At 41.5% G+C, this 24,514-nt stretch overlaps 1 protein-coding gene across 2 annotated transcripts in view; it reads left to right on the forward strand.

Moving 5' to 3' along the window:
- The first annotated feature begins 7,329 nt into the window (after positions 1–7,329).
- Positions 7,330–24,514, forward strand: part of CTTNBP2NL (CTTNBP2 N-terminal like) — a 65,178-nt gene continuing 47,993 nt past the window's right edge. Inside the window, exons 1-2 of one of the 2 annotated variants that reach the window (XM_010359067.2) lie at positions 7,330–7,420; positions 22,754–22,879. The gene's annotated coding sequence lies outside the window, so the exon portion shown is untranslated. Of the gene's footprint in view, positions 7,421–14,109; positions 14,192–22,753; positions 22,880–24,514 lie in introns of those variants that run through there. The other variant, XM_030936776.1, reaches the window with a different exon arrangement.

Raw genomic sequence — 24,514 nt, forward strand, 5'->3', positions numbered from 1 at the left:
TATATGAAATTTACACCTCGAAATAACAACCATAACGTCAACCAGTTTGCGAACTTACCACCTGGCATATGTGATGGTGACAATTTAATAATTGTTTAAGAATTTAAAAGAGAAAAGTGAAAAAGAAAATTTGTGACTCACCCAAAGGGACATAAAACATTATTCCAGGCACTTATGACTAATTTATATTTTGGGTGTGAGGGGAACTTTGCTGGATGATTTAGGAACTCTGTGGTATAGCTTATATATTTACAGTAAATTTTTCTTTTTTGAGAAGGAGTCTCACTATGGTACCCAGACTGGTCTTAGACCCCTGGACTCAAACAATCCTCCTGTCCCAGCTTCTCAGGTAGCTGGGACTACAAGCACACACCACTGTGCCCTGCTTATTTCTGGTAATTTTCTATCTGGAATTTTCTCTCTCATCTACTGCCAGGAATTTTCCATCTACCTTTCCTTTTAGGTCCCTTTGAGCTTTGCATTCCCCATCCCGGCCCACCAGCTTCAGGGAAACATTTGAGGGAAACAGAATTACTGAAAGGAGACAGGACTCAGCTCCTCTGACACCCTCCCCGGGGCCCCTGACAGCAATATAGTTGTGCAGTTCCCATAGTGCTGCTCTGCTCACGTGCTTTACTGAGCAAATTTTCCCCAGGATCCTTTGGACTTCTGCCTTGGTGTTTTCATTGCCATCATCTCAGGTGGGGAACTCCAAAAGACCACATGACCCTGGGTTTCCTGGTTTCCTGGTCCTCAGGAAGAACTGCCAAGCAGCAGCAGTAATGGAAAGAACATTGAGTCACACAGGCCTGGGCTTGAGTCCCACCTCTACCACTCACCAGCTCCATGAGGCCATGGCAGAATGGAAACAGTGTGGGACTGGAAACAGGAGGACCTCACTGTGTGACCTCAGGCAGCTTCTCAATTATTCCTTTCTTACACTGTCCAAATCTCAGTTACCTCATCATTAAAATGAAGATTATGATCACCACTTTAACGTGTTGCTGTGGGGAGTAAAAGAAATCATATGCCTGGTGTGGAGTAGGCACTAAATAATTGGCTAATGTTGCTCTCATATTGTTATTGCTATTATGTGACCTTGGGGAAGACACTTAACCTCTCTGAACTTGTGATCTCTTCTGAAAACCTAGAATTAATAAAAACTACCTTTCAGGATTGTAGCAATAATTACATATGTAAAGGTTACAAGGATTATGTATGTCACATATGTACCTGGTAGGCACCCAAGGTTAGATTTCTATCCTCCTCACTTCTGGACTTCCCCTAATGAAACCTAGCATAAGAGTTTAAAGCTTCCGGCCGGGCGCGGTGGCTCAAGCCTGTAATCCCAGCACTTTGGGAGGCCGAGACGGGCGGATCACAAGGTCAGGAGATCGAGACCATCCTGGCTAACACAGTGAAACCCCGTCTCTACTAAAAATACAAAAAAAAAACTAGCCGGGCGTGGTGGCGGGCGCCTGTAGTCCCAGCTACTCGGGAGGCTGAGGCAGAAGAATGGCGTAAACCTGGGAGGCGGAGCTTGCAGTGAGCTGAGATCCGGCCACTGCACTCCAGCCTGGGCGACAGAGCGAGACTCCGTCTCACAAAAAAAAAAAAAAAAGAGTTTAAAGCTTCAAACTGGGCACAGTGGCTCACGCCGGCAATCCCAGCGCTTTGGGAGGACTAGGTGGGCAGATCACTTCTGATCAGGAGTTCGAGACCAGCCTGGCCAACATAGTGAAACCTTCTCTCTACTAAAAATACAAAATAATAATAATAATAATAATAACAATAATAATAATAATACACAATTGGCCGGGCTTGGTGGCAGGCGCCTGTAATCCCAGCTACTCAGGAGGCTGGGGCAGGAGAATCGCTTGAACCCGGGAGGGGGAGGTTGCAGTGAGCCGAGACTGGCGCCACTGCACTCCAGCCTGGGCAACAGAGCGAAATTCCGTCTCAAAAAAAAGAGAGAGAGAGAGAGAGAGTTTAAAGCTTCCATCATGGCCAAGCTGGCTCCTACATTTTGCCAAAAACCAAAGAATCTGTCTGTCCCTGAGGTGGATTTTTGAGCTGCCAGTCCTTGGAGTCCCCACCTGCTGTGCTGTCAGCCCACACCCATAAAAGGAAAAACTGTGTTGGGCGGGAGGCATTAGAGGGACGGTCAGAAAGGAAGCCGACGGCTGCAGTATTCACTACTGGACACTAGGGGGCACAATAAGCTCAGGAACACTTTAGGGCCACACCCAGCAATCTCGTTTCCCGGTGCCCGAGTCTCCCCAGATAGGGCAGATCCAAGCAAGAAGAGAACGGGAGAAAATGATGGGAGAAAATGCAGAAATGCAGGGGGCAGTGGAGGGCACACCTTCCCTTCGGCTTCAGCGTGGTCCCGGGCTGGAGAGCCCTGTCTGGCTTTCAGATTTTTCAACCCCGGGGAGAAGGGGCGGGGCCGGGAAGCGTGAGGAAGAGATAGTGAAGACAAGCCAGAAGAAAGCAAGCATTTCTTTTCATCACTTTTCCCACTCATTTCAACTTCTACGTCTAGCTCACTCAAGAGTCAGCATCTTAATAAGTCCCAGTCCAGTGGGCCACAGCTAGAAAGAGCCTTATGGAGCCCCAGATGTTTAGTTGGAGGCTGGAACTCAGAGAAGAGGATTGAGCAAGGTCTCCCAGGTAGTTTATACTTTCATGTACATCAGGTCGCTTGGATACTGACAACCACTTGGTCATGTAGACAGAGGCTATTACCTCACTTAACAAATAAGGAAACAAGTTCAGGTAAGTGCCCATAGCTCTCCTCCAAGCTACTAAGCCTTTATTGCCACCCACTATCCCCGCTTCTCTTGCTTTCCCTTGTTTTAAAATCAGTCCAGGCCAGACGCGGTGGCTCATACCTGTAATCTCAACACTTTGGGAGGCCGAGGCAGGTGTGTCATTTGAGGTCAGGAGTTCAAGACCAGCCTGGCCAACATAGTGAAACCCTGTCTCTACCAAAAATACAAAAATTAGCCGGCGGTAAGGTGCACGCCTGTAATCCCAGCTACTTGGGAGGCTGAGGTCAGAGAATAGCTTGAGCCTGGGAGGCGGAGGTTGCGGTGAGCAGAGATTGGGCCACTGCGCTCCAGTCTGGGCAACAGAGTGAGACCCTGTCTCAATAAATAAATAAAGTCCAAACTATACACATAACTTCAGGAAATTGCTACTCAGCTCCAAATATTCTATATCAAATTTGAAAATATTTGTTGCATTCCCCATCTTCCTAACCCACTTAGCATGATGGAGAGATGATAGAGCCTAGTAATTTTGAGGGTGTACTTTGGAATCAGATCTAAGTAAATATTCTGTGTTCATCACTTATGAATTCTGTGACCTTAGACCTCTTTGTGCCTCAATTTCCTCACCTGCAAAAGGGGACCGTTAACATCTATCTCGTGGAATTCTTTTAAGGATGAAATGAGATGTCACATAAAAAATTGCATAATGCTTAGCACATAATTGAATAGCTTGATTAATGCATCTAGCATATAGCATTATATTAAATCATAGGCTGAAATGATCTTTAGGAATTAGTCCACTACTTTCATGCCTTTTGTCAATGAACTTAAATGGAGTTAAGTGAGAAGGTTACTTTGCCAAGTAAGTTTGTGTATCAGGTCGAATGGTGTCCCCCCAAAATTCATGTGCACCCATCTCAGACTGTGAATTTATTTGGAAATAGGGTCTTCGCAGATGTCATGAGTTCAGATGAGATCATGGTGGATTAGAGTGTGCTCTAAGTACAACGTGAGTGGGGCCTTTATAAGAAGAGGAGAGGACATACAGAAATGCTGAGACATAGAGAGAAGAAGGCCATGTGAAGACAAAGGCAGGGATTGGGATGATGTAGTTACGTGCCAGTGATCACCGGGAACCACCAGAAGTCAAGGGAGAGAGGCATGGGATGGAGCATCTCTCAGAGCCCCCAGAAGGAACCAACCTTGTCAACACCCTGATATATATATATATATATATATATATTTTTTTTTTTTTTTTTTTTTTTTTGAGATGGAGCTTCGCTCTTTCTTGCCCAGGCTGGAGTGCAGTGGTACGATCTCGGCTCACTGGCAACCTCCACCTCCTGGGTTCAAGCGATTTTCCTGCCTCAGGCTTCTAAGTAACTGGGATTACAGGCGCCTGCAACCATGCCCAGCTAATTTTTGTATTTTTAGTAGAGACAGGGTTTCACCATGTTGGCCAGGCTGGTCTGGAACTCCTGACCTCAGGTGATCCGCCCACCGCAGCCTCCCAAAGTGCTGGCATTACAGGGCTGAGCCACTGCACCTGGCCAACACCCTGATTTTGTACTTCTAGCCTCAAGAACTGAGACAGAACACATTTCTGTTGTTTTAAGCCACCCAGTTGGAAACTACTATAGTTGATGACAGAATGAGAACTAGACTCCAGATTTTTTAACCTCTAGTCTAGGCCTCTTTTACTCCATTGCTGCCTCCCCAAGCCAGCAACAAATATTTATGGAACATCTTCTTAGAAAGTTTACTTATTTGGAAAAAATCGACACAATCTATAATTTTTAAGCACTTTAAGTTGTTGCCTGACACACAATAGGTATTTAATAAATATTTTACTGTCCAGTTGATAAAATGATAGACATTAAAATGTTATATTTTGTTATACAAATCTAAGATATTGTTATGAACCATTTTTTACCTCTGCATACACCTATGCAACAGACTCTACATTTATTTACCAGGTTTGTATATTGAAGAATCCCAAGGCTCCATAACTCTCTCACTGCTACCGTCTGAAAGATACACGAGGTTCACAAGTCCTGCCTGTTCCCTACTTCTGGGGGTGAAAAATTAAAAGGAAAGCAATCTGAACACCCTTAGGACTCTGAATCCTACAAGGGTTGTTTACATTTTTGCTGAGTCCATCTACACTCATTTAGGAACATGCAGAAGGGAAGCTAGGAAATCAGGGGAGCTGCCCATTGCTCAAAAGGAAGTAGGTCACAGGGCACTGCTCCCACCCACTCACCGAGGGAAAAGAATGGGTGGTGGTGGGTTAACAGTTACAAAGGGAATGAGGGAAAGTAGGGAGGACCTGCCGGGCATGGTGGCTCATGCCTGTAATCCCAGCCATTTTGGGAGGCCAAAGCGGGTGGATCACCTGAAGTCAGGAGTTCGAGATCAGCCTGGCCAACATGGCAAAACCCCATCTCTACTAAAAATACAAAAATTAGCGGGGCACAGTGACAGGTGCCTGTAAGCCCAGCTTCTCGGGAGGCAGGAGGCAGAGGTTGTAGTGAGAGATTGCGCCATTGCACTCCAGTCTGGGAAAAAGCGAGACTCTGTCTGAAAAAAAAAAAAAAAAAAAAAAAAAAAAAAAAACAAGGGAGGAGCTGATTCACTAGAACAACTCTCAGAGTGACTCAGAAGCCAGAAGAAAATAGCCTGTTCTCCCACATCTGCTTCATTGTCAGGCGATGAGGCACTTCCTCATTGCATACCCATAGGCAGAGCAAAGGGGAGGAGGAGGAAATGGGATTTTTCAAGTTCCTTTGCCTGTTCCAACACCTAAGACTCCGTATTTGTAATCATTTCAGACATTTTATTTCGAGTCAGTATTTATTGAGTACCTACTCTGTGCCTGGCCCTTCATCTTACCTTTCAGATTGTCAGTCTTCAGAACACAAGGCATGATGCCTTTCTGAAGTTCGGTATACCCTACATCATTACTCCAGATTCACTTACGCTGCTATTGAGCACCTCCACACATAGTCTTGCCATCCTTCATGTATAGAGATGACCCTCCCAAGCCTAAAATCAACAGGGGGAGGCATGGAGCTGTCCTTCTGGCTCTAATGTTTGCTTTACAATCATCCACACCCATTCTTAGTCCACCATGTGAGAGCCAGTGTGAAGTGAGCAGAATATGGCATAAGTTTGGAGTCATACATCCTTACTGGAAATTATTTACTATTTACTAGCTCTATGACTTTATTTGACTTCTCTGAATCTCTATCTTCTCATCTGTAAATTGGACACAATGATGTCTATTCTACACTGTAGGACAGATTTCTCATACAGTACTGAAGATGACATCAAATACCATTAAATGAAAGTACATGGCACAGTGATAACATGATAAATACTCCTTTACTTCTTTCAGACTATAATCGCACAGACTGATCACATCCCTCGGTCAGACTGTAAACTGCATGAGGCAGGCGGCATCTGCCTTGAGGACTATCTGCCTAGGCAAGTACTAGGTCCCTAATGCTGTCTTGCGAATTATAATTGCTAAGTTTAGGGATAATGTATTAAGTGTACTACATTATTTGTGCATTCTAAATATTCGTCTCAAATATTTACTATATTGTATTTAAAATAATGTGGTTATCATAAATGTAACCAGCTGAATCTGTGAGCTGACAGCCATTCTGTGGAAATGGAATTCAGAAACTTTGACCTCAGGTAGGGATACAACTAGTTGTACATCCACTCCCCTTTCTGAGTTACTTGGTCCTGCCTAAGACTTGCTGCCACCAAGATCTGCATTCCTGTGTTCACAAGGCAGACATTCCTTGCATCCTCTGTACTCTCCATTGCTTCAACTTCACGGCAAACACCATTCCCCGCAATATAATGAGGCCAAGGACAGAAAAAAGTCGCCTCAGCTGGCAAGCATAGTGTGGAAAAACCTGCCACACAAATTTGCAATTATTCGATTTCTGCCTGGAAAGCAGGTCGGCTGGATTTATGTCCCCCAAAGTTAGTATCCTCTTCTGTACAAACTGTGGTTGAGAGAAGAGTGATCTCCAGGTGTTTCATCTTTGCACCCTTGCTTGCAGCACCATGCCCACAGTCGCGTCCAGAAAAAAGAAAAAAAAAAGGGGAGCAAGGAAGCCAGGTTTTCAACAACTAATCCATTCTAATGCAGACACCAAAGCCCACTTTATTTATCAACATTCTGGAAAAAATCCCAATCGATCAGGCCACCAGAGCCCTCCATTCCTAAACTCCCCGTACAGTCAGGGAAAAGCACGAAGCACTAGCCACGGTCCTGCCCAGAAACCACGCAGAGGTGGAAAGTTGCTGACCAAGGGCCGGGAGGGGCACGAGCCCACCCTGTAGCCCGGGACCGAGGACGGCGCTTCCTCCCGGAAGTGACGCGAGCTCAATCCCAGCCTTGCTCTTCCCAAACAAAAGGGATCTTGGGGCCCCGGGAGGAGCCTGAATGACATTGGAGAAGCTCCGCCTCCAGCCGGCGCGGATTGGGGACGATGCTGGAGAAGCAAGGAGGCGATTGGCGCTGGTGAATGCCAATGCCCCCGCCGGGCGGCGAGGGGGCGGAGCCTCAGTTGCTGTGGATGGGGACTGGAGGCGGAGGGGAGCGGAGCCCGGAGCGTCGTGGAAAGGTAGGAACCACACTCCCTGGGGCTTGATGATGGCTGAGAGGCCGGGTTCTCAAGAGCAAAGCAAGTATAGGGGCACCGGTAGCCTCCCGCCGCTGTCCTAACGGCCTCTGGGCCCATCCCCTGAGGGGGCGGGGCCGTCTCTCCACCTCCCGGTATTCCCCGAGGAGGCGGCTCCTCATCCTTTGAGGGTCCTCACAGCTACTTTTTGTCCCTCGTCGATTCCCAGCTCCTCAGAAGGGGCTTCCCTCTGATACCCCTCATTCAAAGGCTCTTCCCACCCCGCACCTCAGCCTTGACGGAGAGGATTCACAGGTACCACACCGATTCTCTAGGCTGCCGCCCCCCAACCCCGTTTTGCACCCCCGGAAGGCCAGACATCCCTCCCTACACCTGTCTCTGCTCTCCAGGGTGGGACTGGAGCTGCTTTCCTCCGTAAGAGAAAATTACTGTTTCCCAAAAAGGAGGGATGGGGCGAAGCAAAAATCAAAGTCCGACCTAGACAGCCAGCTTTACCGAGGAAGCGGCTTCTCCCACTTAAGTTCTTCCCATCCCCCATTCTCTGATGCTCAGTCTTCCTCCCGCCGCCCCTCGCATCCTCTCGCCTCTTGTGAGGAGTCGAGAGCTCTCCTGTTTTGGGACTTCTTTGGACTCTGAAAGAGGGAGAACTAGGACCTCCTCTCCCTCGCCCTTTGTACCTTCCTTTTACTTTCTGTTCCTTCTGGGAGAACCCAGCCTCTAAGGGTTTGTTAGGTTTGAATTGCGTTTCATTTTTCCTTTTCCACCCTATTTCTTCTCTGAGAACTTGATGAAAAGCCATCTTATATTTCACAGTGAGGTGGGTGTGTTGGATATCTGCAGAGTTGGCTTTGTGTGGGCAGGAATGCAGTGTATGTTGCTTGACAGTCAATGAATAACACCATGTTTTCAAATGAAACAGTATACTTAAGTAAATAAATACCAGTAGATTAGGAATGAGTATATCCCAGTCTAGGGTGGGCTGGTCCATTGCTCAGGGAGACTGCAGTTAACCTTGAAGGTATACTGCAGTTTGAAACAAAAGGCAGGAAGTGTTTGAAGAAAATTCAGGGTCAGTCGTCTAGGCTTATGATTAATCTAGTCCTGTGTCCTTTGGTTACTCTCTAACCCCTTTTTTATAGTGTCCCCCCCGCCCCCAGGAAAATTCGTGTATATTTTGATTGGTGTTACGATCATCCATCAAAATTTAGACGATGAAAAGTAAGAACAATTTTTTAATCTCAGAGATAAAATAAAGGCAAGGTATTCTAGCTATTCATGTTTACCAAAAAGTGCCTCTAGTGTGCTCCTAAAGGTTTTGTCAAGTGGCCTTCATTTCAGCAGGTGCAAAGTGTTAATTTTGACCTCAAGTTAATGTCGTTGAATCCCCAGTAATCATCTATCGCTAGCACTTTTATATATTAAAATTTACCATATTTTTAGCATAGTTTTTTTTTTTTTTGCTTTCAATCTCAAGTCCACCTCCCCGCTGTCAGCTATAGCCAAAGCTGATGGCAATGAAATTCAAGGAGTTGGAATCACAGAGGGTGATTGTAATGACTGTTGTCTTTTACCTTCTTGATTAGACTTCCTGAAGGTAGACTTCCTGAAGGTAATTATTTTTGAATAGTTAGAATTGAAGGTTTCAGAGTGCTTACAGATCTTCTTAGTGATTGTTTCCAAATCTCCAATAAGAAAGCACAAAGAAGAAACTGGAGGGTGTCTCTAGCAAACACAATGTGTGCTGCAATAGAAGGGTAAGACATGGGCTCCCTGCAATAACAGCAGAAAAAGCTAAAAGTAGAACAGACAATCCCAAAAAGATAAGTTGTATTACATCAGCAGAGAACAGAAAATAAACTAAGGTAAGAGACTAAGCAAACCAAAGTTGTGGTGATTGCTGAGCTTTAATAGGAAAAAGCAAATAATGTTCTTTTATTATTTAGCACAGTAAGCTAGATCTGTTTGTTACACTTTTGGGTCTTGAAAATCTTTCCTTTAACCTTTTCAACACGTGTTTGGTCATGCCAGATGAAGAAAAGCATGGTATGCAGAGGATATACGTCTGATCTCTCTCCTTGAATTATAACTTCTTTGAGGGCAGACAGTAGTATTTTTTGTTTTTCGTCTTTGTCTCTTTCACGGTTCCTAGTATATAGTATGACTTTAATGAGTGTTTGTTTAACTTAGTTTGCAGCTGTCACCTTAGGGTAGACTGAAAGGCAATGCACTGATTAGATGTGGCACAACTTGTTAGTATAAACGGTCTGCTTGTCTTCATTTAACTTGATTTTCCCCATCTGCTGTCTTATGAAATTCCAGTGTCTTAAGTGACTAAAATTTTGAATTTCTTATAAAGAACTATCTGTGAGGCAGGATGTGGTGGCTTATTCCTGTAATCCTAGCTACTTGGGAGGCTGAGGCAGGAGGATTGCTTGAGCCCGGGTGTTTGAGGTTACAGTGAGCTATGATCATGCCACTGCATTCTCCAGCCTGGGCAGCAGAAAGAGACCCTGTCTCTTAAAAAAAAAAAAAAAATATATATATATATATATAAATCTGTTCGTTAGAAAATACTATTTTACTGTCATGAAATTTGCACCAGACTTAAGAACATAATGAGTGCTAATGATTTTAGGATTTTATTGTTCTAAATATCTGACCTGATAGGAATGAAGTGAATTTAGAAGAGCTCACTAGGGACTGATTGTTTGCTGATTTTTGCTCAAGAATAGTTTCTGAGGCCAGGCTCCGTGGCTCACATCTGTAATCCCAGCACTTTGGGAAGCCGAGGCGGGTGGATCATGAGGTCAGGAGTTCGAGACCAGCCTGGCCAACATGATGAAACCACATCTCTACCAAAAATGTAAAAAATTAGCTGGGTGTGGTGGCACGTACCTATAATCCTAGCTACTCAGGAGGCAGGCAGGAGAATTGCTTGAACCTGGGAGACAGAGTTTGCAATGAGCTGAGATTGCATCACTGCACTCCAGCCTGGGAAACAAAGTGAGACTCTGTCTCAAAAAAAAAAAAAAAGAAGAATAGTTCCTGAGTGTTTGATTTTGACAAGTTACTGATCTACTTTGGGACTTTTAAAATGGATTTTTAGTTGATTTTGTGTTTTTAAAGTAACACTAAAAATAGGAACAGGGGCACAGAACAGCCTTGGGTCCCTAAGTGTAATTATACAGGCTGATTATTGATTATGGTGGGCATAATACAATCAGTCTTCTCTGGATTTGTATCTTGGCAAAATCACATTTGCAGTGCTACCAGTTAATTTGAAGAACAGAATTTGAATTCTTGGTTTTTCTGAGTGGAGCAGAATGATGTTTCTTGGGGGTTTCCATCTAATTGGTGTTTGGCGTCATGAAGCAGGAAGCAGAGATGTGCTTCTAGAGGAAATTTGTTCAGTCTGTGGTGGTTGGCCCCAGGAGTGGCTTGTTAGCCTGTTTTCTAAAGGCCATTTTAAAATTTTTGAATATTTGGCTGAGCATGGTGGTTCACACCTATAATCCCAGCACATAGGGATGTCCAGGCAGGCAGATCACCTGAGGTCAGGAGTTCGAGACCAGCCTGGCTAACATGGTGAAACCCTTTCTGTGCTAAAAATACAAAAATCAGCCAGGTGTGGTGGTGGGCACCTGTAATCCCAGCTACTAGGGAGGCTGAGGCAGGAGAATGACTTAAATCTGGGAGGCGGAGGTTGCAGTGAGCCGAGATCACAACATTGCACTCCAGCCTGGGCGACAAGAGAGAAACTTCATCTCAAAAAATAAAAAATTAACAAAATTAAAATTTCTGAATATTTGCTGCTATTAACTAAAAATTAAATCTTCCAAAGTTCAATTTAAAGCATTTTAGTGAGAAAATGGCTTATTTATTATGAGCCTCAAGAATGTAGTTATTTACAACACAGACTTTAAAGGCAAACCTAGGTTCAAATCCCAACTCTGCTCCTCCTGTTCACTGTGTGATCCAGGGCAAGAGAAAAATTTTCTGTCTTCACCTTAGCTCAGTCTCAGTTTCCTCAGCTGTGAGATAGAAATAACTTGGAGAGGTTTCTTTAAGGATTACACGAATAGGCCAGGTGCAGAGGATCACACCTGCAATCGCAGTAGTTTTGGAGGCCGAAGCAGGTGGATCACTTGAGGCCAGGAACTCGAGACCAGCCTGGCCAACATGGCAAAACCCCGTCTCTACTGAAAATACAAGAATTGCCAGGCGCGGTGACTCACGCCTGTAATCCCAGCACTTTGGGAGGCCAAGGTGGGCAGATCACCTGAGGTCAGGCGTTCGAGACCAGCCTGACCAACATGGAGAAACCCTGTCTCTACTAAAATACAAAATTAACCGGGCATGATGGCGCATGCCTGTAATCCCAGCTACTCTGGAGGCTGAGGCAGGAGAATGGCTTGAACCCTGAGACGGAGGTTGCAGTGAGCCAACATCGCGCCATTGCACTCCAGCCTGGGCAACAAGAGCGAAACTCCGTCTCAAAGAAAACAAAAAATACAAAAATTAACCAGGCATGGTGGCACATGCCTGTAGTCCCAGCTACTCAGGAAGCTGAGGCATGAGAATTGCTTGAACCCAGGAGGCGGAGGTTGTAGTGAGCTGAGATTGTGTCGCTGCACTACAGCCTAGGTGACAGCGATACTCTCTCCAAGAGAAAAAAAAAAAAGGATTACATGAATATACACACACACGCACACATATCACAAAGCAAGGTACCCAGGATATAAGAAGCACTTAGTAATTGACAGGTATATTATTAGCACTTGGCGTGTGAGTTAAGGAATTTAATATTAAACATTATTTTACTCCTTCAGCATTTTAGTAAAGGTGAAGACTTAGTGTTGGATTTTAGTTATTGATTGGTTTTGTTTTAAATTTTTCAACATATGACTAAGTCCTAAATAGAGGGAAAGAAAGCTTGCTTGCATATGTCATGATCTCAAGCATCTGAACCAAGGAGTTTTAGGAGAGTGTATATCTGTCTTGGAGTGTGTGTATTTAATAATTTTGTTATGCAAATTATGTTTCTTGAGTTTTTTTGGTCCAAGGAAGAAAGAAAAGCAAGAAAGAAAAGCAAGATGTCTTCTTTCTGAATTGTCAGTTGCTCCACTCCAAGCTCTATTCTCTTTAAGTAGCACCATCCTGAATGTCATATAAATGGTTTCGTGGATACTGTGATTACTGTGCAGAGTTACACCTTCTGTGAAATTTAAGGAACTTCTAATGGTAATTTTGATTAAAAGTGGTGTTTACCTTACTTTTGAAGACAACCTCCCAAACTGTCCCCAAGGTAAGGAGCGATGATAGGAACAACCAAAACTGGAGTGAGAAGAAAACGTGGATAGGGGAGTTGAGAAGAAGTGGGGGAACATGAAGGGCGGGAGTTTGTGGGTTGGAGAAAACAAGACTACAAGGAGACATCGAACTAGATAATGCTATATGCTGTAATATGGCTCATCTTTGCCAATTATTTCCAAACTCTACATTTCAGGTACAGAGCCAGAACTTCCAATCTAAATGTGTCATTTGCTGTTTAGTGAATTCTTTCTGACTTCTGGAGCCACAAAGAATATAGTTCTCAATTGTTACTGAATTTAAAGAATGCAACCCTTAATTGTTACTGAGTTTAATAGAAACAAGAAAGGAAAATAGGAAAGCACAGGATAATGGTGTCTACAGACGAAGACTCCTGACCCTGAGCTTTGGGAACATCTGCATAGATTCTATGTGCAAAACTGCTGGGAAAGGCTAGGCTGAAGCTGAAGTGTACTCTGGGTCTACCCACCATAGAAAGGTGAGAGCCAGGCCAGGCATGGTGGCTCACGCCTGTAATCCCAGCACTTTGGGAGGCCGAGACAGGTGGATCACTCAGGCTGGGAGTTCAATACTAGCCTGACCAACATGGAGAAACCCCATCTCTACTAAAAATACAAAATTAGCGAGGCATGGTAGCACATGCCTGTAATCCCAGCTACTCAGGAGGCTGAGACAGGAGAATCAGTTGAATCCAGAAGGTGGAGGTTGCGGTGAGCTGAGATTGTGCCATTGCACTCCAGCCTGGGCAACAAGAGTAAAACTCCGTCTCAAAAAAAAGAAAGGTGAGAGTCAGGGAAGGAGAACAGAAAAGAGAAGTGGGGATAAATTGTTTTAACATGAGATAAGAATTGTAAGTGATAATGGAGAGAAGGATGAAGGATAACTGACAGGTAGGTTATAGGAAAAAGAAAGAAGCACAAACTGGTTTTTTTGTTGGAAAGTGGGGGCTTAGGGGGAGGCCCTCATTACTTAGTTTCTGCTAAATAGTCTTTTCTGTTATAGCAGGTACTACAGAAGTAACAACAGAACCAATCTAGTTCTTAACCGACTTAATGTTTGAGGGTATAACAATGATCTGGTCTAGCCCTATATATCAGTTTCATCTTGTTGCCTCTTGTCCTTAAATTGAGGCCACAGAATAAATTTCCTTAAAAGGCTCTATCCCCAAAGACTTCTTCACTTCTAAACCCTTAGCTGTCACCACACTAACAGACTCTTAACACATTCCTCTTGGGGGTTGAATTACTTCTCATTCGGCCTGTCTCATATCACAGTCACCATTTCCCCAGTAAATGCAGTTCCGTTTCTGACATCCCTGTTTTTGCTAGTGGTGTCATCATTCTAGTCATCCAGTCTCAAAACCTCAACTGATCTGGGATTATTTCCCCTCTTACCTCCCTAAATGAAAATCAGTCATTTACGGTAAGTAAATTCTTAAATAACTAAGTAAATTCTTTTTAATGTCTCTTTTGTCAGTCTCTTCCATTCTTATTGCTACCATCCTAGTTCATACATTTTTGCCTTATACCTATGCTGTTAAATTTTTCTCCCGACTACTCTTTCTGTTTCCATTTTCTTTCAGTCAAGTCAGCTCTGTACTGTAAGCATTAACCTTCCTAAAACTATGCTTTTGTTATGATTTTCACCAGGTTAAAAATGTTAAGTGGCTTCCCATTTTCTGAAAGGTAAAGTCCAGTTGTGTTGGCTGAGATTGAAAGTGCTGTACATTTCTTTCCAACCAGCATTTTTTTAGTATCTCTTTGAACCAGAGACTCCTAGTGCTAAGTGTGATCAAGTTGAACAGACAGAGTAGTTGTTCAAATGAGTTCAGAGTCTTGTGAGACAGAAGACAGATATGTAAACAGATGAATTGATGTAATAGAATGTGGTGACTGCTCTTGAATTACGAATGTAGATACATGTCCATTATGCATTTAATTTAATGTAAAAAGGAGCTGTGATATTTTTAGGAAACCCATTTCTCAGTCATCACAAGTTAAACTTGATTAAAACCTGTTAAAATTCAGTAGAAGCAAAGGCATGCATTTACCTGTATGCTAAAGGCACAAAAAACTAATCTAAGAGTGGCCTTTTCTTTGCCCAAGTATTGTGCAGATAAAGTTGGCTTGAACATGTCCCTAAACTGACTTTCCCAGGAACTGGCCAGGCCATCTCTTTCTTTTTGGAGCAGATCAACCTGCCAGAAGTCAGAAGTAAACTTGTTTTGGTTTGTAAATTAGACATGAATGATAGACAATGATGACCCATTGGAAAAGGGTCATTATCCTTGCAGATGAAACCAAAAGTATGCTCTTTAAGGATGAGAAATGAGAAACTGACCAGTCACTAACTCATTTAAACCATGCAGCCTCCTGTTACAGTATGTATTGTTATGTCCATTTTATAGATAAAGAACTGAAGTTCAAAGGTTAAATGGATCAAAGAGCAAGTGGCAGAGCCAGGATGCAAACTCAGCTCTGTCAGATTCCAAAATCCATGTGCTTTCCACTATAACACACTGTCTCCCAGCAGAATTACTGTCCCTGAAAAACCATAGAACAAAAATTGACAGGCTTGTTGTTGGTAGTATTCAACTGATACTAAATTGTTAAAGTTTTTTTAAGTCAGTTATCTGACTTAGAAGACAAAACATCACCAGTTATATTTCTGTTAGAGGATTATTTGAAGTTTTTTTTTGCAGTTCAGATAAAGTCAGGTTCTGGGCATAGCTAAAACACAGATTCCTTAACTGTTTGATGGTTAATCCTTCATACCATACTCTGTGGAGTTTCTTCTCAGTATGGAATCTTAGTGGAATCAGTGACGTCATCATCCTACATTAGCATTTGAAGGGTTTGCAATCCAGGCTGCCTCTAGAATTGTGGCCCATGAATCATCTTACTGAAAATAATCAATCTACATGTTATTGTTCCCTTGTGGTATTTTACAAGTTATGGTGACATTATTTCAGAAAAGCAAAAATTTAGGGGACTGATGGACAGACAGTAGAGATGGTCAGATACATATTTGATTGAAATCATGTTACAATTTCATTTAAACGAAATAAAGCCATCTAACAAATTATGTAGAAATGATTCGGCCGGGTGCAGTAGCTCATGCCTGTAATCCCAGCACTTTGGGAGGCCGAGGCAGGCGTATCTCCTGAGGTCAGGAGTTCCAGACCAGCCTGACCAAAATGGAGAAACCCCGTCTCTACTAAAAATACAAAATTAGCCAGGCATGGTGGCACATGCCTGTAATCCCAGCTACTTAGGAGGCTGAGGCAGGAGAATCTCTTGAACCTAGGAGGCAGAGGTTGAGGTGAGCCAAGATTGTGCCATTGCACTCCAGGCTGGGCAACAAGAGCAAAACTCCATCTCAAAAAAAACAAAAATGAAATGATTCAGTCTCCTGGTAATAATATTCTGATGTTAAAAGACATATCTTTTTTAAAATGTTCAATAGTAAAAAAATTATTAATATAAAAGTTGTTATTCATTTTCATTAACATCCATTCCAGTAGCTTAACTAATGTAGTTCTAGTTTGGCCTTGTCTCAGATGAGAATACTTAAGGTGGTGTAAATAGATACCCAAGTAGACAGACCTTTTGTTTTTGTTTTTGTTTTAAGATGGAGTCTTGCTGTGTCTCCCAGACTGGGGTGCAGTGGTGCAATCTCAGCTCACTGCAACCTCCACCTCCCGGGTTCAAGCAATTCTCTTTCCTCAGCCACCTGAGAATCTGGGATCACAGTTGTGTGCCACCACGCCCGGCTAATTTTTGTATTTTTAGTAGAGATGGGGTCTCACCATGTTGGCCAGGCTGGTCTTGAACTCTTGACCTCAGGTGATCTGCCTGCCTCGGCCTTCCAAAGTGCTGGGATTACACGCGTGAGCCACTGCACCCAGCCCAGACCTGTTTTTAATAACTTTGCGCTAATGTTCTCATTTGAGGGAAAAGATATTTGAATGTTTGTTTATGGGCATAAGGCTACTTCCTTCTTTTCTTCAGTATACATATAAATCTTGCTGACACCATATATGAGAGACAGAGAAAGAGACAGATGTGTACACACATGCACTTACACATTCACACTCACAGAGAGATACAGCACAGTTGCATGAGTCTTAGAACTAAGCAAAACAAAAACCTGGTACCTAATATGTTGTCGCAGAAAGCAAATTAGACTGGATCTTAAAAAGACGTGTGCTAGACCTAGTTTTATTTAACTGTATTCACATTAACAACTCTGGCCTCTGAAAAATGAGAGTGCTGAATTAGATTATTGCTGAGGCTCCTTCCAGCTTTGTGGATCATTCTTTAGCTGAGGTTTTTCCACCATACAATTCCTAAGGCTGATAAAATGAGAGGATCAGATGTAAGCAGTGGTTACCAAGGGAGTCTCTGGAGTCAGTTTACCTGGGTTCACATCCCATTTCTACCACATACTAGCTGTGAGGCGTTGAGCACGTTTTTTAGCCTCTATGCCTCAGGTTTCTAATCTGTTAAATGAGGAGGATGATGATAATGATGAATTTGTTGGGGATGGTTGTAGCATATCACCTGAGGTTGTTGTGAAGACTGAATTAGTTAATACCTGTACATGTCAAGTACTTAAAACACTGTCTGGCATACATTAATGTTTAGCTCAATAAATGTTTATTTTTTTTCATTATTAGTATTATTGTTTAAATTCTTCTTAGAAAACTATGCTATAGAACTCTGAAGTGGTGATGATTATTGCTGATCGTGTATCATAATTAATTTCTCTATTAAGCATAGATCCAGATAATCTGGTAACCTGGAATCTGCTTTAATATAAATAGAGCACTATGTATTTGAATAGAGTACTACAGTGTTATAAATGTTGACCCTTAAAATTACTAGCTTAATTATAGAGCTGATCTCTTGAGGCCTACTTCAAAGTCTGTGTTGGCAGTATTGAATAAACAAGCATCTTGATCCCTTGGCACCATTGTAATTTCTTTGTAAGTTACTGTTCATATTATATTTCAGGATAGCTCAAAACATCCTTCCTCGTGGGATACTGAAATTGATTTTCTCTAAAAATGTTCCCAAACCATTCTGTTTTATATAATGCTATCTATAGTGTGGCTGGGAAAAAACAGACTGATAAGGCAAAATAAGGCATTCTGAGAAATACTATGTTGTAGTGCTGTCATGGTAAGAGGAAGGCTTAGATCCCCCTTACTTACAATTAGATTAGATCTAGTTGTTCTAATAGTCTGTCAAAGTAGTTAATGGTTAACATGTTGCGTGAGTTTGCTAGGGCTGCCATAACAAAGTACCACAGATGGGGTGGCTTAAAAAATAGAAATTTATTTTTTCACAATTCTGGAGCCTAGAAGTCTGAGATCAATGTGTGAGCAAGATTGGTTTCTTCTGAGGCATCTCTTCTTGGCTTATAAAGATGTCTGTCTTCACATTGTCTTCACTCTGACCCATCTATATCTCTGTTTCCTCTTCTTATAAGACACCAGTCATATTGGATTAGAGCCCACCCTAATGACCTCATTTTAACTTAATTATCTCTTTAGAGATCCTGTTTCCAAATTCAGTCACATTTTGAGGTACTGGGGCTTAGAACTTCAACATATGAATTTTGGGAGGTACAACTCAGCCAGTGTTACGTATATTTAACACATGTATTATAGTAATCCAAATATTCCAGTAATATCTTTCACCTTCAACTGAGAGAAGCTTGATTTGAGATATAATAAATCTTATACTGTTTAATATTGGAATTGAATAAAATGAGATTAGTTATTATACCTTGATTTTAAACCTTTTGTAAATAGTAACAAAACGGCTTTCTTTTTTCTTTTTCTTTTTTTTTTTTTTTTTTTTGAGACAGGGTCTCGTTGTATTGCCCAGGCTGGAGTGCAGTGGTGTAATCTTGTTTCACTGCAACCTCCACCACCTGGGCTCACGCAATTCTCCTGCCTCAGCCCACCAAGTAGCTGGGACTACAGGCACACGCCACCATGCCTGGCTAATTTTTGTATTTTTTGTAGGGACAGGATTTTGCCATGTTGTCCAGGCTGGTCTCAAACTTCTGAGCTCAGGTTATCAGCCAGCCTTAGCCTCCCAAAGTGCTGGGATTACAGGTGTGAGCCACGGCCTTCAAAAACAGCTTTCTTTAACAAATGTACAAAAGATCTGCTTTTCTTAATCAGAAAATTCTTTTTTTTTTTAATTTTATTTTATTTTTATTTTTTGTAGAGACAAGGCCTTGCTATTGCCCAGGCTGGCCTTGAACTCCTGGTCTCAATTGATCCTTCTGCTTTGGCCTCCCAAAATGCTGAGATTATAGGCATAAGCCACCACACCCAGCCAGAAAATTATTTTCTAGTAGCACATTGACATGTTTTGCTTCCTAGCCTAACCCTTAAATGCCAGAGAGGAATGAAAGGGACCGTTTAGAATGTTGTCACTCTTTTATTCCAAATGAATAAATAATCCTTCTGAAAAATTAGAATCTTAAATCTTTTGAGATAGTCAAGGTAGTGTGTGAACACCTTCTACCCCCAATATGAGGTTGTTTTGAATACATTTTAATTTTTTGTTAAAGAGCAACCCAATTAACTGAAGCTTTGAATGCATTTTTTAAAATAGCAGTGCATTTCTATTCATATTCAGATTTAGTGTTTGTAAATGTGGCAAATTTCTTTTTTATTATTATTTGTATACTGGGTTTTAAGAAAGTACATGATCTAGTGGGAAACTATCAAAAACACCCATTTCACCTGTCCATCTTGGCTCTTTGAGTTTTAAGAATTTACTGGCCTCCTATATTTTGGCTTGGCTTGTATATATTGAAAGAGTCTTTACGGGCTGGGCATGGTGGCTCACACCTATAATCCCAGCACTTTGGGAGGCTGAGGCGGGCGAATCACTTGAGGTCAGAAGTTCAAGACCAGCTTGGCCACATGTTGAGACACCGTCTTTACTGAAAATACAAAAGTTAGCCAGTCATGATAGCACGCACCTGTAGTCCCAGCTACTTAGGAGGCTGAGGCAGGAGAATCGCTTAAACTGCAGAGGCAGAGGTTGCAGTGAGCCAAGATTGCGCCATTGCACTCTAGCCTGGGCAACCGAGTGAGGCTCTATCTCAAAAAAAAAGAAAAAAGAAAAGAATCTTTACATAATTGGAGTCAATCTCCTTTATATCTTTGCTCACTGATCACTAATCACTTTGTTCACCAATACTAAAAACTCACTGAATGACCTTAATCTGAGTTATTTGTAGTTTAAATATAAATTTCTTAAATATGATAGCTGAGTATAAATTTCTTAAGTTTGATATCTGAGTATATAATTAAAAAGTGATTTTTATCCAGTGTGGCAAGAATGATCTCCTAGGTTAAATTACTGATTTAAAAAATTAGTCCAGTTATTTAAATAGATCTATATAGATTTTTTTGAGGCATTTCTATGTCAGGAACTATCTAAAGCCTCATCTAAAAATGTTGTTTTCCTACCTTATGTGGAAAAACCTACCACCTGGAAAGAAAGAAAGCCTCAGTTCTATGTAGATATGCTCACACCCAGATAATAGAGAGACAAACATCTTGCTTGTACTCCACCCTGCCCTGCCCTGCCCTGCCCTGCCCTGCCCTGTCCTACTGTTTACATAGCTATAGAAGCTGTTTGGGGTGTTTCTTTTTCTGCCACTCAGTCTCTATATGGTAAAATGGCAGCAATGCTTGTTATCTTATGGAATTAAGTCAGAATTCCAGAGCAGAAACTGGGACTTCTTCAAGAAAAAAAAAAAAAAGCATAACCAAAACCAGAATGAATGGAGCTTGGATAGTATCCAGAAGGGGGAAAATATCAGAATAAAATGAGCAGAGCCCAAGCCCCACCAACATACTTCTAGGCAAAATCAGTAGTACAGTTAAGGAGGCACAGTGGGGTAGTCGGGGGGATGCAGTTTTTAATACCCATAACTTCTGACTATTGGCACAAGAAAGTTCATCTAGAAAAGACTCGTGCTCTCCTGGCTATTGGCCTAAGATTTCATGGTGGGATGAAACCTGTGAATAGACCAAATGGTATGCTGGGCAGGCTCATTTGAAATCACTTATTGATAACATAAAAATAAGTGTAGGCCGGGCACAGTGGCTCACACCTGTAATCCGAGCACTTTAGGAGGCCGAGTCAGGTGGATCACCTGAGGTCAGGAGTTCAAGACCAGCCTGACCAACGTGGAGAAACCCCATCTCTACTAAAAATGCAAAATTAGCTGGGCGTGGTGGCGCATGCCTATAATCTCAGCAACTCAGAAGGCTAAGGTAGGAGAATCACTTGAACCCGGGAGGCGGAGGTTATGGTGATCGAGATCATGCCATTACACTCCAGCCTGGGCAACGAGAGCGAAACTCCATCTCAAAAAAAAAAGAAGTGTTATACTTAGCCCTTAAATGGGTTTATTTTTCCAGGCTATTAAAATATCTTTTTTAAAGATAAATATCTTTATCCTTTTTATTGTATATATTTATATGTGTATTTTTTATTGAGAAAACTATAAAGCTTAATATAGCTATAGCTGGCTATATCACAGTGTATGATAATGTATCCAGACAATTTGTCTACAGGTGGTTTTTATTTCAGATTTATAGACTGTAGCATTCCTTAGAAATATCTGTCTAAACTCTAAGGAAAGTTGGGTCTTGGAAGGAATGAGCTGAGCATTTAGTTGAAATGATCTTGTCCTTCAGAGTCACTGATGATGAAATTGACAAGTGACAGCTTACTTAGAACATAAGTAGGGAATGAGTCTATAGACACAATGTGGCATACCAAATATCCATCAATCATATTTCTGATAATGAATATGGGGCTAGAAATACCCTTTTTCTGAATATCCTTGGCCACATAATTCTGCCCATATATTGGGCAGAAATTGCTGGAATAGCTTATTCAGTGGTTTGTGTATATGTTGTTGGGTCTATATTCTTGACTGTTTAACAAACTCATACTTCCTGTCCTAACTTGAGAGATTTGTAATTAGTTTAATTACTGATTCTTATTTTAATGAAACAACCAAGGACTTATTGCAGCATTATTTCTTCCTTTGACACTGTCCCCATTTGACTGTTAGGTTTCAGCAACTCAAATGGGCTTTCAGACTTAGTGCCTTAAAATACAAAACAAAGATTACATTTTATCAAATAAAAGTGAAGGCCTATCATTATTAATAAAATTTGTTGGGTCTAATACACTGTTAGGAAATCATAAACAAAAAAAATTACATATAATTTAACATTTAACATCTGATCATAAATGTGAAAGAGTAGAAGCTGGGGATGTGTAATCAACCTTATAAACAAAGTCAAGATGCTAAGAGGCTGATTTGTTTGTTTATGGATTGTTGGGAGGTGAGATGAGAATTTTCCTTGTATGAATTTGGCAGTTTAAAAATTTCCATTGCAATTATGATTTTTTTCTTTTTCTTTTTTTTTTTTTTTTGAGACGGAGTCTCGCTCTGTCACCCAGGCTGGAGTGCAGTGGCGTGATCTCAGCTCACTGTAAGCTCTGCCTCCCAGGTTCACGCCATTCTCCTGCCTTAGCCTCAGGAGTAGCTGGGACGACAGGCGCCCGCCATCGCGCCCAGCTAAATCTAAGTGCATTGTGCTTAAGTCATGGTGATTCAAGCAAATAGGTTTTTGTCATTTCAGAAAGAGAAAAGTCGGAAGTTAAAATGGCAGTGGACATCTTAAAGTAGGAAAGATCTCAAAAGCCTCTACCTTTCCTTATTTTAGTTACCAAAGGGAAGTCAGATTCCTGGTATTTTTCATTTATTATTCAACTTCAACTTGAAAAACTGGCTCTTTTCTTCTTTCTTGTCATTATCAACCTATAGCTGTCAGACCTCATCAGCGATAACAGTTGACATTAATGGGATTTACCAAATTGTTTATAGTATAATCACATGAACAATAGATTTCTTCTTATTTTGCAGCATTGGACACATTTCCACCATGCTAATGGCATTTTAAATGTATTTGGCAATTTTCCCAATTTTTTACTGAAGAAAACTTGAAGAGTTTATACTTGAGGACTGAAGTGTGACTCTGCCGATTGTCAGGTCAGTATCACCCCCACCTCCAAGAATATCACTGCTCTCCTAAAATCTAGTGCAGTTTTACTATCATTCTTTTATATTTCAGGCAATAATTTGTTGCATTGTCCTATATATTGAGATTACATTCAAATGCATAGAATAGAAGGAATTGTTAAATTTTAATACTTATAAATAGTGGTTATTGGAATATGCAAAAACAGATCTGTTGGTTCTTACGTTACACAGCAGTGGCCTTTCTTTCCTTCTGTGTAATATTTGTATTGTATTCATGTAGACACTAAGCTGAGTTGGTATTTTTTTTTTTTTTTTTTTTTTTTGAGACAGAGTCTCACTCTGTTGACCAGGCTAGAGTGCAGTGGCGTGATTTCGGCTCACTCCCATCTCCACCTACCAGGTTCAAGCTATTCTCCTGCCTCAGCCTCTCGAGTAGCTGGGACTACAGGTGTGCACCACCACATCCAGCTAATTTTTTGTATTTTAAATAGAGACAGGGTTTCACCATGTTGGCCAGGCTGATCTTAAACTCCTGAACTCAAGTGATCTGCCCGCCTCCACCTCCCAAAGTGCTGGGATGGGATTACAGGCACGAGTAACCATGCCCACTCGAGTTGGGACATATTAGTGAAATGTTCCAGTTATTAACATTTGTGTGCAGAAGTGATTTGTAAACACAGAGATAATAAAAGAAATCTTTGTCATTGACAAGGAATCGACCTTTTTCTTGCCTAGGCTGAACTGTTTTGTAATTAAAGTGACTCTGAAGATTGTTTTAATTTTACTCTTTTATAAGGATGTATATTTATCATAACAGATCAAAGACTTTTTTCATTTTACATATCAAAGACTTTAGATACAATGTAATTTAGTTCTTTGTATATGTACCTCTAATTTTTATTTAATTAGACTCTAACAAATAATACTTGATTTTTACTTAGAAGCTTAAAATGGAACCAAGAAGGACTTCCCAATTGCAAAAGGGCAGCTGAAGTTATTTCTGAGGTCATCGATCTTGGCTGTCTGCAATTTTTGATAGTGCCTTTCTTAAATTCTTTTGAATAATGAGACAGGGTAATAGTTACTAATAATGAAACCATTAATAATGAAAGCAGGTATCAGCAATGTGGTAAGATGTTCTACATTTATTAACTCAATCTTCATAGCAGCCTTATGAGTTAAATATCATCATCCCCCTTTCACAGATTAGAAAACAGAGTCAGATAACTTGCCCAGTCACACAACTTGGAAGATGCAGATGTGGCCTCTGACTACCAAGCTACGTGTTCTTTCCAGTATAACCTCTTATAAAGTGTAACTTTATTAGGTTTGTTATAATTTTTTTGTTTAGTTTTTGGTTTTTATTTTTAAAATAAATGTTATGAGATATATCCCTGATACTAAAATGAACGTCATTTACTAGTTGCTAAAATTCACTTGTTAGAAAATAGAGGCCAGGCGCGGTGGCTCACACCTTTAATCTCAGTGCTTTGGGAGGCCAAAGTGGGCAGATCACCTGAGGTCAGGAGTTGGAGACCAGCTCGGCCAACATGGTGAAACCCCGTCTCTACTAAAAGTACAAAAATTAGCTGGGCATGGTGGCACATGCCTGTAATCCCAGCTACTTGGGAGGCTGAGGCAGGA

The sequence above is a fragment of the Rhinopithecus roxellana genome, chromosome 8, assembly GCF_007565055.1.
Source record: "Rhinopithecus roxellana isolate Shanxi Qingling chromosome 8, ASM756505v1, whole genome shotgun sequence".
Classification (NCBI taxonomy): domain Eukaryota; kingdom Metazoa; phylum Chordata; class Mammalia; order Primates; family Cercopithecidae; genus Rhinopithecus; species Rhinopithecus roxellana.